Here is a 16,167-nt window from a genome sequence, read left to right on the forward strand (position 1 = left end):
TTACTTCAGAAATCTGAGGCTTTGTGCATTTTAAGCCAGTTATTATTTTAAACATGCTATTTTTGTTGTGAAGTTCTAATTTAAGATGAAATAATATAAATCAGTGTTGTTATTGTTAACTAAAACAAACTAAAACTAATAAAAATAGTTGTTGTGAATTGAAATGGTTGAAATAAAATACAAATATTACAAGAAAAACTTTAGATGAAAAAAGTACTAAAATTACTAAAAGCTCAAAATACCCCACAGATCATTTATTATGGCTTGTCAAATTTGCCTCTATTTGGGTGTGAGCAAAAACACGCTGTTTTTGTGTGTGTCCCTTTAAATGCAAATGAGCCGCTGCTCCCGCCCCCTTTCCAGAAGAGGGAGGAGTCTTGCATCTCATTATATATATATATATATATATATATATATATATATATATTATACTAGGGTTGTCAGTTTAACATGTTCATTTAATGCAATTAATCATAAAAATGACATGCAAAATAAATAGAAATTAATCATGTCCCCTCACCTACATGTCAAGTCTGTAATATGAGCTGCCAGACGGATTCAAGCATCACAGATTTTGCAGCTGGATCTTAAAAAATCATCTTTTAATGCGTCCTCATAAAGTGTTGACGGCCTGTCTGTCGTTTACAGCAGATCTGAGCGAGAGGCTGGATGTGATTTACAGCATTTCAGTCGTTTCAAGCTGTTTCCTTCCCGATAAAATCTCCAAACTTTGACAAATCCATTTCGCCCGGCCACACAGATGATTCACTTCACTTAACTGACACAAGCACAAACACAACCATAGCCTTTCAAGGTTGACAGCCGCCTTTTTCGGTTATTATGTATATTTTGTAATGTATCACAAAATATTATCTGTGAGGACCGAAATAAATTTTGTTGAATGTTGTTAACTGGTCACATGCTCAGCGGGTCGATCTTACGGTTATCATGTGGTGAATAATAAAGACAATAAATTCACAATAAATAAATACAGATCAGTAATCTAGTGTCGTTTAGGACTTAATTTGTTACATCTGTTATTTGACGAAGCACCCAAGACAATCAAAACAGAACAGTCCATTCTGTTCTGAAGCACAGTTCATAATGCATATTCAAGTAAGCATTGCATTTCTCATGCTTTGGCCAATGCACTTTACTTGAGAAGCTCTTAAGACGAAAAAAAAAAATCAGCTGACAAAACATGCAAATTGTTTATCAAAAGCAAAAAAAAAAAGTGTTTATATTTCCCATTTCAGACTTTATAACTCACAATTGTGAGTTTATATCAATTCTAAAGTGAAAAAAGTCAGAATTGTGGAATATAAACTCGCAATTCTGAGGGGAAAAAGACAGAACAATTCTGTTTTTCCTTCTAAGAATTGAGATTTAAACTTGGATTTGTGAGAAAAAAGTCAGAATTGTGAAATATAAACTCAATTAACTTTTTAGTTTAGTCAACACTATCAACGGCGAAATGAATCTGCAGCAGTCAGGTGGTACAAATAAAAGCTCTTTAAGTTGTTTATGTTCATTATGTGCTTTGAGACATGAGGTAATTTAACGCCGTCTCTCGTGACGCTTTGCAGACTCTGCTCTTTAAAAATGAATTAAAACTAAATGAATGAATTAAAACCCCAGCATGGGAACTGATAAATGTTCTATATATGACGGAACCCTTCAAGGTTCCATATAGAATCTGTTCTTATAAGAGAGCAGTTTGTAATCGATCTAAAACAGGTGCAGGTTTCAGGTTTCTTCACAACACATTGAGATCGAGGAATATTCCAGCAGGAGCTCCAGCTGCTTTTATCACTATGAAAGCAGCTGCACATGTAACAGCTGAGTAAACGTGCATATGAAAATTACAGCAATTAAAATGTTAATTAACGCACAGTCGTTTTCTTTCAAGATAGCTTCCTGAAGGAGCAGCGGGGTTTGGGGTTCACGTGGCAGGTCTGTGTTCAAATGTTCAGCAGAGAATCTAAACTTACGGTATGTACTATTGGTCTCTGTGAAAAATACAGATTCAGATGAATTATACAAAATGAACACTGGATTTTATCCAGTATCTTCCAGAGAGAATCTGACTCCAGTCAAAAATCAACTAACTTGTGTTCAAAGTCTCTTTAAGGCAAGTCATTTCACCCATAATTCATAATTTACTCACTCCCATGTCATTAAAGAGGTTCATGTCTTTCTTTCTTCATTTGAAAAGAAATGAAGGTTTTTGAGGAAAACATTTTGAGGATTTTTCTCCATATAGTGGACTTCACTGGGGTTCAACGGATTGAAGGTCCAAATGTCAGTTTCAGTGCAGCTTCAAAGAGCTCTACATGTTCCCAGATGAGGAATAAGAGTCTAATCTAGAGAAACCATCAGACATTTTCTTAAAAAAAATAAAAAAATTATACACTTTTTAACTACAAATGCTCGTCTTGCACTGCTCTGAGATGTGCCATGCATTACGTAGTCATGTTGGAAAGGTCACGCGTGACGTAGACTAAAGTACAGAGCAAGTGTTTACAAAGGTCTTCACACAAAAAAACAAAAATGTTGGATGTTTTTGAAGTTGGAGGAGAAAATGAGATTTTTCGTCCCACACTGTTCTCCATGACATTCAGATGCTTGCACTGCTCTTCTGGATTATCCTGGACGACGCTGGCAGGGGATTGGCGAGGGTTCACGGGCGATTGAGACAGAATGACAGGTACATCGCCCACCTGTCAGCAGTGCTGCTGCATTAAACATGCCTGTTTACTCCCATTAGTCTCCGCGGCGGACGATGAGAGCTGATCTGACTGCTGGAAACTCGTGTATGCTGCTTCATCTGACGCAGCACAGGCTTTCATGTGGAGCGCCGGGATCGTAGCTTTATTAGTGGAACCGTTGATGCATGTTGGCGCGTCACTTTGTGTTTAGTGCAGGCGTCTCTCACTGATGAATCTATCGACGGCAGTGACGTGAAGCTGCTGAGAAACTGTAATTTGTCGAGCAACAAGCTACTCGTGATTTAAAGTAGACCAACTACAGACAAGGTACCTTTTTAGAATGAAAAAGGCTGTGAGCGATGTTCTTTTGAGTCAGTTTCGTTTTCAATGAAACTGACTCTGGAGTCTGAGGCTGATTTGGGGCTTGGAGAGTTTTGACATGCCCTGACATTTGTGGTTTTTTCAGTTGTTCATAAACATATTAATGGAAAAAGTGTCATTACACTGTATTCAGCACAAACTAGGCTACAATAATATGTGAGGAACATGTATGTACATGTTTGTGTTTTTGAAGGAATAATGTTTATGCGTGGTTATTGAAAAAAAAAAAAACCTTAAGTCACTGACATAAGGCCAAAAAAAGTATATTAAATCTGTGTTCAAAAGACTTCTAGGTATTGGAGGTTGTAGACTAGAGTTTTTGCTTCACAATTATGTAAAAATTATGCTGCCTACTCCTTCATATAAAACAATAGAGAGATTTAGTTTTTGTAAGACACTTTTTGTCAAGAAACACAGTATGCGAGGAGGCGTGAATCATCATGAATAATGGGCCATTTACACCTGAGAAGACAAAAGAATCACATAATAATGACTTGCATATTAATGAGGCATTTCAGTCAGGTAGGCTGTGAAAAAAACCCTCTGTAATTATGTCTCAGCTCATCATAAACAGCAATACTGTGAAATATTATTACAATTTAAAATGATGGTATTCTATTATATTCTTTAAAATATAATGCATTTCTGTGATGCTAAGTGTCTGAACATTTGTGTTACCTCTATGACATTTCATATAGGCTTTTAGCTTAAAAGCATGCACATTTGGAGAAATATTGATGGATTCTTATATATGTATGTCAATTTTCTATACTGAGAAGTAATATTTATTGTCATCACTATGAGTGCTGGATACTGTGTTTTCAATTCATACTTGCAGCCGGAGGGCGCTCTCTGTGCACCTTTAGGCCACAAATTCATATAAAGAAGAAAAGGAACCAGGAACTAACTACTAGTTCCTAGAGATCGCTAACCATGACTTTAACATACGGATAAACACTTTTCAAGACAATAAATACACGATTGAGACGATGTATACATGTATTGCCTCTGAATTTGCCTCTGAATAGCGCTGGCGCCATGGTTGTGGCCGCATTAGCAGGTAATGAGCTGAATCACGGACTTCTGACATGGCTCTCTTTTCATACAGATTACATAAACACAGAATGTTTGTTTCTGATTTGACGATTTAAAACATGACATTTCAACGTTTCTTTAGACATAAGTGTCATTTTTTTTGTCATTAGTATTCATAAGTTACAGTTCATTTTCTGAGAACTATCAGATTGGACTTCGTTCAGAGGGAGAGGAGAGATCACGCATCATGTTAGTTTTCTTTATTTTACAAAAAGCACAACATTGTGTTTTTACTCTGAGTGTACACAAATAAAAGAAGATATTCTATAGTTTCAATTGATATATTACTTATGTCTCTATGACAAGAAATGACGTATTGAAATGAGTATTTTAAGTCTGTTTTGCTGCAATGTGAAAAAAATCCTGCAAAATGCGCCAGCGCTTTTTCGGACCTCAGGGAGTTAAGTTGGAGCATTTCACAAGCTTACTGGCTGAAAATTAGCAAATATACGTTTAGTAAAACATGTTTAAAGCACACAAAAAATTGCAGGATCTCTGGGAGATTTCAAATTACATTGAATTACATTGAAGCTATCTGAAGTAGAGCTGAAACTCGGCACTTCTAACTACACTAAAGCTACTTCAGGGTGCAATATCTTTTTAAGACGTTGTTTAACTGAATCTTTTATTCAATCTTTTACAAAATTATTTGTTACAAATAGTAGGCCATAAAATGATCATGAAACATTGTTATCTTAGTATACTATTATATTTTATTTTAGATCATTTCCATTATTTTATTTATATTTTGAATTAGTTTTTTGTTTTATCTTTTCCATTTTCATTTTCCAGTTTTTAATTTCATGTTAGTCATTTTGATTTGTTTTGTAAATATATCTACATAGTATTTATTCATTCTATTTCAGTTTTAGTTTTAGTTATTTATTAGTACATTCAGTTAACTAAATGAAAATGAGAAATGTAGCCTTGGCAACTAATTCATAAATTTTAGTAAATCGTGCACACAATATAATAATTAATTCCCGTGTTTTAGTAAATCGTGCACGAAATATTATAATTCATTACCATGTTTTAGTAAATTGTGCGCACAATATAATAATTCATTCCTGTGTTTTAGTAAATCGTGTGCACAATATAATTAATTCCCAAGTTTTAGTATATCGTGCACACAATATAATTCATTCCCATGTTTTAGTAAATCGTGTGCACAATATAATTAATTCCCAAGTTTTAGTAAATCGTGCGCACAATATAATTAATTCCCAAGTTTTAGTAAATTGTGCGCACAATATAATTAATTCCCAAGTTTTAGTAAATCGTGCGCACAATATAATTAATTCCCAAGTTTTAGTAAATCGTGCGCACAATATAATTAATTCCCAAGTTTTAGTATATTGTGCACACAATATAATTCATTCCCGTGTTTTAGAAAAATTGTGCGCACAATATAATTAATTCCCAAGTTTTAGTATATCGTGCACACAATATAATTAATTTCCGTGTTTTAGTAAATCGTGCGCACAATATAATAATTCATTCCTATGTTTTAGTAAATCGTGCGCACTATATAAAAATTCATTCCTGTGTTTTAGTAAATCATGCGCACAATATTATAATTCATTCCCGTGTTTTAGTAAATCGTGCACATGATATAATAATTAATTCCAGTGTGTTAGTAAATCGTGCACACGGTATAATAATTCATTCCCGTGTTTTAGTAAATTGTGTGCGAGATATAATTCATTACTGTGTTTTAGTAAATCGTGCACACAATATAATTCATTCCCAAGTTTAAGTAAATCGTATAATAATTCATTCCCTTAATTTTATTTAAATAAAACAAGGGAACAAATTATTTCTTAACAATGTAGCCATATGTAAATTGTTTGTATCTTCTTCCGTAAAGTGTTGCATTCTTTAGTTTACCTGGTTTTGCAAATGGTTTTATGGACAATTACATAAAATGTTGCAATTAAAGCAGCAGTTTACGCTACATGAGAGATATTTCATTATTGGACATCACTTCACTTTCAGCCTTCAGAAAAACTGCGCAAACATGACAAACATGAGCTAGGAAAAAATACAGCTGAAAATGTAATTAGTTAGTTAGTATGGTTAACTTAACACTGCTTCAGACACAAAACATGGAGATTGCCAAGCCACTCCATCACAAACAGAGTAGAATAAACACAGTGTTGTAGTTTAGCACGGCAATTAGCACGATGAGCACACAACAATTAGACAGCACACAAAAACTGCACCATCCCACACACATCACCAGCGAACAATGCTGATTATTTCCTTGGCATTTGCATGGAGACCAAATTTAATAAAACCTTATCAGTTAGTACAAAATTACCGCTCACAGCAACCACTAACGCTAATTGGCGAGGAAACGTAATGTTTTTCCCTCAGAAAACAGAGATTCAAATGGCCTGAATGAGAAATCGCATTTTGCCAATTACTGGTGAACGTGGGGCGAAACTCTGCACTGATGCCCTACATACACCAGTCAACGTTAATTATCCACCATTCACATGCTCAGACCTGCACCTGGCCATTAGTTTATGCAGATAATTGCCAAAAATGTGATCCGGTGATTAAAGCTGAGGAGATGACCACAGAAAATGAGAATTACAGAACCATTAGGAGATTTCAGAGGTGTAAACACACACACACACACACACACACACACAGATCTGTGTTTATATCTTGTCAAGACAGCACTTCATCTATTAAATAAACTGCTGCTAACGGATGGTTCATCTTCAGGTCTGTACGGGACGCACACATGAGATTTCTGCAGAATTACAGAATCCATCATTTAACTTCTTCACATCTCTCAGCCCTTGAGTGATTGTTTATTTAATATTCTGGCTAATCTGATGATGCCTCCAGCATCCAATAAGAGCGCATGCAGCACTCTCAGCTAACTTTAATAGATTTCAACATGCTTAAATCCATTCTGCAGATTTTACACCAAATTACTGCTGAAAATCCATATGGACCTGCTTTAGTTTTACTAACTTCAAAAGGTTTAAGTCGACTTTCGATTTGTGTTCTCTTCTCTCATCACTTCCTGTTTCTATTTTCACTTCATCTATCTATTTATCTATCTGAACACCCATCCGTCTATCTGAAAATCCATCCATCTGAACATCCATCCATCCTTCTATCTGAACATCCATCTATCTATCTGAACATCCATTCAACCGTCCGTCTATCCATCTGAACATCCATCCATCCATCTATCTATCTGAACATCCATCCGTCTATCTGAAAATCCATCCAACCATCCGTCTATCCATCTGAACATCCATCCATCCATCCATCCATCCATCCATCTGAACATCCAACCGTCTATCTGAAAATCCATCCATCTGAGCATCCATCCATACATCCTTCTATCTGAACATCCATCCATATATCTATCTGAACATCCATTCATCCATCCGTCTATCCATCTGAACATCCATCCATCCATCTATCTGTCTATCTGAACATCCATTCAACCATCCGTCTATCCATATGAACATCCATCCATCCTTCCTTCTATCTGAACATCCATTCATCCATCCGTCTATCCATCTGAACATCCATCCATATGAACATCCATCCAACTATCTGAACCATCCATCCCTCTATCTAAACATCCATCCATCCATCCATCCATGCATCCATCCATCTCTCTGAACATCCATCCACCCATCCGTCTATCTGAACATCCATCCATCCATCCATCCATCCCTCCATCTATCTATCTGAACATCCATCCATCCATCCATCTCTCTGAACATCCATCCATCCCTCCATCTATCTATCTGAACATCCATCCATTCATCCATACATCCATCCATCTATCTGAACATCCATTCAACCATCCATCTATCCATATGAACATCCATCCATCCATCTTAACATCCATTCATCCATCCATCTATCTGAACATCCATCCATATGAACATCCATCCGACTATCTGAACATCCATCCATCCATCCTTCTATCTGAACATCCATTCATCCATCCGTCTATCCATCTGAACATCCATCCATATGAACATCCATCCAACTATCTGAACCATCCATCCCTCTATCTAAACATCCATCCATCCATCCATCCATCCATGCATCCATCCATCTCTCTGAACATCCATCCACCCATCCGTCTATCTGAACATCCATCCCTCCATCCTCCATCCATCTGAACATCCATCCATCCCTCCATATATCTATCTGAACATCCATCCATCCATCCATCCATCTATCTGAACATCCATCCATCCCTCCATCTATCTATCTGAACATCCATCCATTCATCCATACATCCATCCATCTATCTGAACATCCATTCAACCATCCATCTATCCATATGAACATCCATCCATCCATCCATCCATCCATCCATCTTAACATCCATTCATCCATCCATCTATCTGAACATCCATCCATCTCTCTGAACATCCATCCACCCATCCATCTATCTATCTGAACATCCATCTATCCCTCCATCTATCTATCTTAACATCCATCCATCCATCCATCCATCCATCCATCCATCTATCTATCTGAACATTAGGCCTGTCATGATGACTACTTTTTGTTCTGTGATATATTGTTCCAGAAATAACTGCAATAAATGATATTATTGTCATTTTAAGACCATTTTATGCCACTGAATATGTAATCATAATATAACAGCATAATAATGCAGGCAGGCCTAAACACTTTCAAACCTTTAATGCAGGTTTGTTGAACCACACACAAAGATTTCCTTAAGTTGATTTTGAAACTATCTAGTTTTGCAGCAAATGGCTTTTGTGCTGCATTTGAGTCCTTGAGATGAGCGGATTATATAACAGGCAGATAATAGATGACACAATGCTGTAAGTATGTGTTATCTAAACTAACCAGCCCGAGGCTCAGCGTATAATCGGGTCAGTTTAGAGCGATGTTAATCACATCACGCACAACAGAGACATATTGATGCATCTGACTTTATCTGGATGTCATATCACATGCATTTCACTGCTAAGAGACCATGTGAGACCTTTTAAAGGTTTTAAAAGAAAGTATATTGCATTGTGGGGAGTTCATGCAATTTGTGCTCTGTTGCACACTACACAGTTTAGCAAATGTAGCAGATAATTTGCATACAGAAAAGTTGCATATTGTTCTCAGTATGCATACTCTGTAATATGTATAGCAGCAGTATGACAGTACGCATCCCATGTTCCATTTCTCTAGGAGTAATTATGTTTGTTCATTATCACAAACATGATCTCTCATACGTTGTCCTCAGACGTCATTAATCTAAAACAAATATTAAAAGCATTACATTTTCAAACCGTGCATCACGGTGTCCTCTGAGATTTAATTTTCAGCAGTACCAATGAAGAAATGAGCCTGTATTTTTCTCGGAGACAGCGCTGGTGTAATCGTAATGGGAGATCATGTTCTCGTTCACTTGCTTCTCATTCACATAAAACCGTCAATCAGTGTAATAAACACCAAAACAATGTGATTTATCTCGGCCGCCGACTATAAAACAACATATTTACAGAGCAATCAAGGGATGAATTTTTTTACAAGTAATCAACCTTAAAGGAATAATTCAACTAAAAATGAAAAACATGTCATCATTTACTCTCGGTGTGTTTTCTAGCTTCTGTTGAACACAAAAGGAGATGGTGAGCAGAATGAAAGCGTGAAGTTTTCTAAACATATATGATTGCTTTGTAAGACCCAAATCTATCTATAAAGCATCAAATAACTTGTATTAATGCATATGCATTACTTTTATGATGTCTTTTGTCCCTTTTGGAGCTTGAAAAGCCCTTTCATCATGATAAATAGCAGCATGAACATCATCTATTTGTGTTTGAAATGACATCAGGGTTGGTAAATGATGACAGAATGATCATGTTTTTATATAAAGCTCATATAGTTGAATTGAAGTGGTTTGAAACATGTAAAAACACACATATTGAATATAACATTGTGGTTTGCTGTCAAACAGCTGTCATAAGAAGCTCTCTTGGGTCCAAAAAAGAGATGCAAATGTTGCTTCTACTGTCATAATTTATCTCAGACAGCTCAAAGTCGAAACACAACCCAGTCTAAAAGAGAAACAGAGAGCCGTCAGTCCCAAATAAACAAGATGAAGAGGAAACCGTCCTTGAGGACAAACACAATGCCTCAAAAACGATCTATTAATCTACAACATGAATACACACACACACACACAAAAGATCATCACATGCATTAAAGAGTCCACCTTGACCGAATGACTTTTACAAGAGCGAACATATAAAAGTCATTACCAAACTAATAACGTGTCCATCTGTTACCACTGTCAGCTACAAGACGAGGAGGAAATTAACATGACCTGTGGCGTTAATACTAGTCTCATGTCATGAAACACACACACTGGGTCTAAAAACGTATTGCCTGCTGATTCTGATAACTATTCTATTAAACATGTATTTCATGTTGCAGTTGCTAATAAGGTTCCCAATCAAAGAGCTAGCAAATTGGTTTTATTTACTTTTATTTGGTGTTTAGTGAAGTGTTCATTTTGATACATACACACACACATTAAAGGAATATATCCTCCCTCAGGACAAAACAACAACAATAGTGATAAATAAAATAGGTCATACTTAAGAGAAAGTTTGCACTGGAGCTCTCAAGCAATAAACTACTCTGAATCCATTAGACGTAATGAAATCAACCAGAGGGTTAGTCATTAGTTAAAGAGAAAGCCATGAAATCAGTTTAGAGCACAAGCTGAAATCAGGGGAAATATGCTGGTTTTATAATTACAGTTAAAAATGATTTAAATGTGTTTTCTGTCATTAAAACCACACAATTCTGCTTGTTTTCATTTCAAAATATAACTTGGGTGTTATACAAGTTTTCACCAGTGAATTTCTAGGACTTTTGATACTTTTTTTCCAAAATAATTTTAAAAATTACACAAACATTATTTATAATGAAATATTTTTAAACATAACTGCAAAAAAAAATTATATTTAATATATAATTTTTAATAATAACATTTGTATTTGTTTTTTAATAATGTAAAAATATTTTTCAAATTGTGTTTCTCTGTATATAAATTGTGCAGAACTGAAATGCAGAATTATTTTTATTATACATTTCCATATATTTTAAAGGGGTGGTTGATTATGATTTCACTTTTTTTAACTTTAGTTAGTGAGCATAACATCTGTAAAGTTACAACGCTCAAAGATATTTTCTTTTAAAGAATTCTCTGTTTAAGGACTACAACAAGCTTCTTCCCGTGTTGTTGACATCACTAACCCTAAAATTTACATAAACCCCACCCCGAGAACACACAACAAAGGGGGCGGGGCCATGTTGGGCTGCTTTAGAGAAGAGGAAGAGTTGTTGTTAGTCGAGTGTTGTTGTCATGCCGTCATTTTACGCCGGACTGCTTCACAAACGAGGGTCAATTCAACACAAAAGATTAACATGACGGCACATGCTAGTGGATGAGTTGAATCAACTCCACAGCAACTACATCAATTTATCCACTAACCATTCAGAAACGTCTAAAAGTTGTAACTTCTTCCTGAGTCTCTCCATCAGTGTCGACTCCGGTTTGAACAATGTAAGGCTGAACACCGTTACTGACAATCCTTATTTTGGCTGCGTGAGATTCTCCAGCTTTGTTGTTGTTGAGCTGTTAAAGCTCCGCCCTCTTCTGGAAAGGGGGCAGGAGCAGCAGCTCATTTGCATTTAAAGGGACACACACAAAAATGCAGTGTTTTTGCTCACACCCAAATAGGGGCAAATTTGACAAGCTATAATAAATGATATGTGGGGGATTTTGAGCTGAAACTTCACACACACATTCAGGAGACACCAGAGACTTATATTACATTTTGTGAAAGGGGCATTATAGGTCCTCTTTAATTTCTGTCATTTGTGCAGATCTATACATAAATTATGTCTGTAGTGCAAAACTGTTCTGTATAGTTACAGTTTGAGCCTTTCATGCGTTACAGGCTGTTTGTCTCATTTAAGACTGTGAAAACAAATGGTCATATTTGGGAAACTTGGTAACACTTTATTTTTTATGGTCCCCTTTATATCAACATGTCAACTACCTCATTAGTGTATTAGTTGAGTATTCGTAGACTGTCAAGGTTAGGGCTAGTAGAATAATGGGTTCGGGTTAGTAGAATAAGTTGACATGTAGTTTCAAAGTTACTTATAGTAAGTAGAATGTTTGTTGGGAGCATCAAAATAAAGTGTTGTTTTTCAGAAATGACACACTTCCTCTCACACTTGGTGATGAATACCAACTAAGTAGTAAACTTGATTCTCTCTTTCTCTCTCTCTCTATCTCTGTGTGTGTGTGTGTTGGGTCCCTGCATCTATCTGGTGGCACACGAGTCCGTGATTGTAAGTGCATGTAAACCAATGCGTGCGCAGGTGTGACCCTCCTCTTGAGATCTGCCACCTGCTCCATGTGTCCAAGCACCTATGAGACAGCTGCACACTCCTCGCTTCAGTGGACTCTAAACACACACACACACACACACACACACACACACACACACACACACACACACACACGCACACACATGGAGTGTCCATTTACAGCCTGGGGCATCGGCAGTCAGTGAGTAGATGCCCGACACCTGCTGCTACAGATGTTCTGGATCCTCTGTGTGACACTTTAAAGAGCGTCTATGGATCACCAGTGGTCATCCGAAGGGCTGAACAGTGTATAACAATGTGGACCATTTCAGGAAGTGGACTGAGAATGGTTCATGTCATGATGAGTACAATTGTGCTGGAACTTGAAATAGTTTATGCACATACAGTGCCTGTCAGAAGACAAAATTCCTTCTCAAAAAAGCAATAAATTAAGCTAAAATGCTTTAGCAAATACACTGAAAAGTGTAGGATTTACTTTACTGAAATGGTATTTTCTTGTAAATAATGTTTTATTTACCACAGCGAAGACATATATTTTACAGTGTACCACTAAGGCATATATAAATACTGTATATGCAACACATTGCTGTATTTGTGTATACATAGTGTACAGTATGTCTGCTTGTGGTCATTTTATATTTCAGAACATTTTAACAAGCCACATATCTGTTTATCACACTTAAACGTAATATGTTTATGACACAATTTTCTGTGCTAATGAGATGCGAAATGTAAACCAGGACCAGTATAGAGCCGTAAACAAATCATCACTGTTATCACTGCTTTAAATGCAGAGTGATGAATCATTCTGGAAATTCTTGGTAGTCTCACTAAAGGAGCATCTGAGTCTGCTTTGAGTCTACATGATCATTACTAAACCTCACTACAATACAACAACTGGTTAGTGACATCACTAAAACCATCACTAAATGTCACTAGAACAAAAATAACTGGTTAATGACCACTAAAAGTCACTAGGAAAAAAACAACAACAACAACTGGTTAGTGACATCACTAAAACCATCACTAAATGTCACTAGAACAAAAATAACTGGTTAATGACCACTAAAAGTCACTAGGAAAAAAACAACAACAACTGATTTGTGAAACATTACTAAAACCATCACTAAATGGCACAAACAATAACAGGTTATCACTAAACACCTCACGAAACGGCACTAGAAAAAAATCGGGTTAGTGACAGATTACTAAAAACATCACTAAATGGCACTAGAAAAAAACAAAAACTCAAAACTGGTTAATGACATCATTAGAGAAAAAACAAATGGTGAGTGACATCCCTAAACAGCACTGAAAAAACAACTGGGTAGTTACACATGACAGTAGAAAAATAAACAACTTGTTAGTGATATCACTTAAACATCACTAAATGTCACTAGAACAAAAATAACTGGTTAATGACCACTAAAAGTCACTAAAAAAAAAACAACAACTGGTTAGTGACATCACTAAAACATCACTAAATGTCACTAGAACAAAAATAACTGGTTAATGACCACTAAAAGTCACTAGAAAAAAACAACAACAACTGGTTAGTGACATCACTAAAACCATCACTAAATGTCACTAGAACAAAAATAACTGGTTAATGACCACTAAAAGTCACTAGGAAAAAAACAACAACAACTGATTTGTGAAACATTACTAAAACCATCACTAAATGGCACAAACAATAACAGGTTATCACTAAACACCTCACGAAACGGCACTAGAAAAAAATCGGGTTAGTGACAGATTACTAAAAACATCACTAAATGGCACTAGAAAAAAACAAAAACTCAAAACTGGTTAATGACATCATTAGAGAAAAAACAAATGGTGAGTGACATCCCTAAACAGCACTGAAAAAACAACTGGGTAGTTACACATTACTACATGACAGTAGAAAAATAAACAACTTGTTAGTGATATCACTTAAACATCACTAAATGTCACTAGAACAAAAATAACTGGTTAATGACCACTAAAAGTCACTAAAAAACAACAACAACTGGTTAGTGACATCACTAAAACATCACTAAATGTCACTAGAACAAAATAACTGGTTAATGACCACTAAAAGTCACTAGGAAAAAAACAACAACAACTGATTTGTGAAACATTACTAAAACCATCACTAAATGGCACAAACAATAACAGGTTATCACTAAACACCTCCCGAAACGGCACTAGAAAAAAATCGGGTTAGTGACAGATTACTAAAAACATCACTAAATGGCACTAGAAAAAAACAAAAACTCAAAACTGGTTAATGACATCATTAGAGAAAAAACAAATGGTGAGTGACATCCCTAAACAGCACTGAAAAAACAACTGGGTAGTTACACATTACTACATGACAGTAGAAAAATAAACAACTTGTTAGTGATATCACTTAAACATCACTAAATGTCACTAGAACAAAATAACTGGTTAATGACAACTAAAAGTCACTAGAAAAACAACAACAACTGGTTAGTGACATCACTAAAACATCACTAAATGTCACTAGAACAAAAATAACTGGTTAATGACCACTAAAAGTCACTAGAAAAAAACAACAACAACTGGTTAGTGACATCACTAAAACCATCACTAAATGTCACTAGAACAAAAATAATTGGTTAATGACCACTAAAAGTCACTAGGAAAAACAACAACAACTGATTTGTGAAACATTGCTAAAACCATCACTAAATGGCACAAACAATAACAGGTTAGTGATGTATCACTAAACACCTCACCAAACGACACTAGAAAAAAATCGGGTTAGTGACAGATTACTAAAAACATCACTAAATGGCACTAGAAAAAAAAAAAAAACTCAAAACTGGTTAGTGACATCATTAGAGAAAAAACAAATGGTGAGTGACATCCCTAAACAGCACTGAAAAAACAACTGGGTAGTTACACATTACTACATGACAGTAGAAAAATAAACAACTGGTTAGTGATTTCACTTAAACATCACTATCACAAAAAAAAAGGTTAGTGACACATTAAATGTCTCTACAAAAACAACTGGTTAGTAAATCATCTCTAAAGACACTAGAATTAGTGTCTAGAATTAGATTAGTGACACTAACCAGTGACACAAAACTAGTTGGTAAAAAACTGGTTAGTAACACAGGTTAGTAACACAGGAGGATTCCCTTGCACAAAACTGGACGCGCGCACACTCTCGCTCAGCTATCACATCTGTGTGCTCAAACTTTTGTCCTCCTGCATGTGCAGCCGTGAATCTAGAATTGCCTTCTCTCCAGGATTTAATGATGTAAATTTATCTGTCTCATGTGTCCCGCATTGTCCCGCAAAATTACATCTACTGTCCTGCAGATCAATAGTCAGGTGGTCACCCTAGTCTAAAGTCACAATGAACACTTTTCCTTTTTTATTTACAATTTCCACGGTCGCTGCGGCACTCATTTTCTGCTTATCAGTCGGCGGTAACGGAAGAGGAATCCAGCACGAGACAATGATATGGCGCAACCAAAATTGATACTGTTACATGATTGTCTTTTAGCGTGTCACTCCCTACATTGCTAGGTTACCA

This window comes from Chanodichthys erythropterus, chromosome 12 (assembly GCF_024489055.1).
Source record: "Chanodichthys erythropterus isolate Z2021 chromosome 12, ASM2448905v1, whole genome shotgun sequence".
NCBI classification, from domain to species: domain Eukaryota; kingdom Metazoa; phylum Chordata; class Actinopteri; order Cypriniformes; family Xenocyprididae; genus Chanodichthys; species Chanodichthys erythropterus.